The sequence below is a fragment of the Tursiops truncatus genome, chromosome 16 (genome assembly GCF_011762595.2).
Source record: "Tursiops truncatus isolate mTurTru1 chromosome 16, mTurTru1.mat.Y, whole genome shotgun sequence".
Lineage (NCBI taxonomy): Eukaryota > Metazoa > Chordata > Mammalia > Artiodactyla > Delphinidae > Tursiops > Tursiops truncatus.
Window position 1 is genome coordinate 1,576,884 of NC_047049.1, and position 3,252 is coordinate 1,580,135.

A 3,252-nucleotide genomic window follows, 5' to 3' on the forward strand; every position below is an offset into this window, starting at 1 on the left:
TCTCATGTGGGGACATTTAACTGTTCTCTGCTCCTTAAAGAAATGACATTTATATCTGTTTAGATGCTCCTTACAAATAAGGCTTCTGATGTATAAAACGTTTTCATGTTATCTATCGCTGTTTCCAGGAAGAAAATCTGAATTTAGATCTGAGACATCAATACTGTTTAGTACTTACAGCCCCACACATTAGTGGGAAATTCCGAGGTAATCATCTCCATTTATCGGCCCCACTTCTGCATCCCAGGGAACGGAAGCTGTGTTTCTGGGTGAATTACCATCTGATGCGGTGGTGAGTGAGTTCCACCTTCTTTATTGCATCTGACCAGTTACATGGGTTGGATAACAGGGTGTGGTACAGACGTCCCCCACAAAAGGCCCTCTGTGACGCAGACAATTGCCCTGTGACTGACAGTGAGGCCCAGCTGGAGCTGAGACAGAGCATCCTGTAACCTGGTGCCAAATGGCTGCATGCACAGCCAGAGGTGGTTCCTGGATGACGATGTGACGACTCCAAGTGCCTCGCTGAGGGACCAAGCCTCCCTGTGCGGGGGACCTGTCGCTGGAGAGACGCCAGGCTCAGGCTCGGGGCTTTGGAGCCTCTCCAGTGGGGCCGGGGCCTCCCTGGAGGACACTGGATGCCTGGCTGTGCTGTTTAGGTGACTGCAGCTCCCCTCAGGTCCAGCTTTTGGAGGTCAGAGTCAGCCCGGGAGCCTGGCGTGGGTGGGCATGGCGGTCCGTCTTCCCCTGTGCCTGGCTCGGCCAGGCCAGAGCTGCCCAGACAAAGCCTCAGGTCAGGAAGGCCAGGGGGCAGGGGCTCGGCTGTCTCACTTTCCTGACCTCTGCCTGTGTCCCCGGCCCCAGGGCACAGCGGGGAAGGACCCTCTTCCCTTCCGCTCATCCCCGAAGACTGAACTCTCCTTGCATTCCTTTCCCTCCAGGCTGTCTTGGGAGCTCACTTTTCCGTGATGCTGCTTTGGTTCCTGGAGGGGAATCTGGGGGTGAAGTTCACGGCGTGGCTTCCTTCCTCCCTCCTCGAGTCGTCGGCTGGAGCAGGTAGGAGCTGCTCCCTGGAGCGGAGCTGTGAGTCAGTAGGCAGACCCTGCTCTATGGGACCCGAAGGAATCAGAACTGGCAGCTTCCTACCTTCTATGGTGACTGCGGCGCCGTAACGGCCCTAGAGCCAGAAAGGGTCCGCTTAGGAGGAAGATTTCGCTTTAAATGAGCAACTTTCCACCCTCAGACTCATAAGCTGCTCTCCAGATAGTTGGGGTTTTCTGTCCCGAGTCTGGGGACCCATTTGGTTTCCTCTGTGCATCAAACCCTGCACAACTTTTGATCTAAAAATGGAAAATGCCAGAAGATTTTCAGGGTCAATCTCACAGGTAATCCCCGGTCAAGTGATTTCAAGGCTGTGGACCAGGCTGTGGAGGAGAGCCATCCGTCCTGACTCGGTGAAGCTTCTGGAAAGAATCACAGGGCAGCTGACGCCCGCCTACAGCCTGCTCTGGACTGGGGGATGGTCAAGTCTCCCCGTTTGTCTGATTAAGGACTTCATAAAATTCATCTTTGGTGAGAAAGAAGCCCATCATTCAAAGTGGCAGATGGGACGTGACCACGGTGCCAATTGCTTCTGCATGTTCCCTTGTTCTTCTCTTTAGGGAACTACCAGACCCCTGCTTTGAAGATGGGACGGAGGCTCACGGTCTGGCAGGAGGGGCCCAGGAGTCACTTTCGCCCCTAAGGTCCTTGCTGCAGTGAAGTTGCCGTCCGCTTCTCAAGGTTGGGCCCGAGCTGGATGTGTGTGCTGTTCCTAGGGCCTCCCGCACTGGGGTTCCTGCAGGACATGAGGCCAGCCCGGCACCATCCTCGAGACTGGAAGGCCACCCAGCTCTTCCACACTCACATTGGAGCTGGCTTGAGCAATCCTGGCCTCTCCAGGTTTCAGTGAAACAGAGCAGGACCTATGGGTCTTCTCCCCCATGTCCTCCACCTGCTTTTTGTCTGTAGAAAAACTTTAGCCAAGGAACAAGCTTAATCAGAGAAGTGAGAAAACGCAGAAGCAAACAACAACAGTCAAATAGGACAAAATAATAATAGTTCAGTCAGTAAGCAAAGTCAAGGACCTTCCGTTCCTCCTCAAGGGCTATAGGTAATATTCTGAGCCGTATCCCGTGAGCTGTCTTGTAGATACTGAAACCCCTGCCGGGTGGAGGAAGTTAACTCCATGATGACCAGGCTGGAGCCACGACATAAGCTGCCACAGTTCCGACACTTGGCCTCAAGGAAATGGGAACAAACGACCCTGGAACTGAAGATTCACTGTACTTAAAACAATCAAGATGATGCTGGTCAGACCACCAATGACCAGTTTCAAGATGACTGTCAGAGGTGACTGGCCTGTTTCTGCATGTAGCCCCCTCCCTCTGCCTAAAAGACTCTTGCCCACTGACTGTCAGTGGCGGGAGTTGGCCTTTGGACAGGAGTCTGTCCTCCCTGCCCCCGAGGCTACCAGCCTCTGAAATAAAACAAACTTTCCTTTCCACCCACCTTGCCTCTCGAGTACTGGCTTTCGAGCGGCGAGCACCCGTACCCAACTTTCAGTAACGTTAGCATGTTAGGCTCAGATGGGCTCGTTAAAAACGTCCTCTTGTGTGTGTGGGTATCATGCCACCCCCTCCCCGCATCCAGTCAAAACATTGCCTGGAACGTGCCCGGAAGGGACAATCTTACAAAATGCTCAGGACTTTTCTGGTCGACTTCTTCCTCCATCCATAAAAATACCCATCTCTACTTTCATGCCTTTGGAAACCCACTGGGATAACTTAGCTGCACAGGAGCTAAACAAAGCAAGCTGCTGAAGACCCCCTCTCTAAATGTAACAGAACATCACCCAATTGCAAATAACGTCAGTTTTAATGTAACTAATGTTGAACTCTTTCTTCTGGCATCAGTGACATGTTTACCAAGACCTGATCTAAAATAATGTCGTTGTTTCATCAACAGAAAGGTTGCCAGCGCTCCTGTTTATGACAACAAAATAATCAGCCGCTCTTGTCACATCTGTGCATGTTAATTAGATTAAAAATGACTACTCCACCTCGCTGGCACCATTTAGAATTGGGAATGAGCCCATCATCTTGCAAATCTGCCCATTTTCAGCAGAAGAGTTGGATACGGATTTAGGGGAAATTTATCTGGCTGGGATCAATATTAAGAAGACTCGAGATGCAGGAATCGTCTGGGCTGGAC

The 3,252-nt window shown here is 51.8% G+C and overlaps 1 long non-coding RNA gene across 2 annotated transcripts; it reads left to right on the plus strand.

The window, feature by feature from the left end:
* Window positions 1-559: 559 nt before the first annotated feature.
* LOC141276723 (uncharacterized) lies at window positions 560-2,543 on the plus strand. Of its 2 annotated transcripts, XR_012326712.1 has the most exons (4): window positions 560-694; window positions 942-1,056; window positions 1,386-1,572; window positions 1,662-2,543. It is a non-coding gene; the product is annotated as an uncharacterized lncRNA (long non-coding RNA). The 2 variants fall into 2 exon arrangements; XR_012326711.1 differs by having other exon boundaries at window positions 1,386-2,543.
* Window positions 2,544-3,252: the final 709 nt, after the last annotated feature.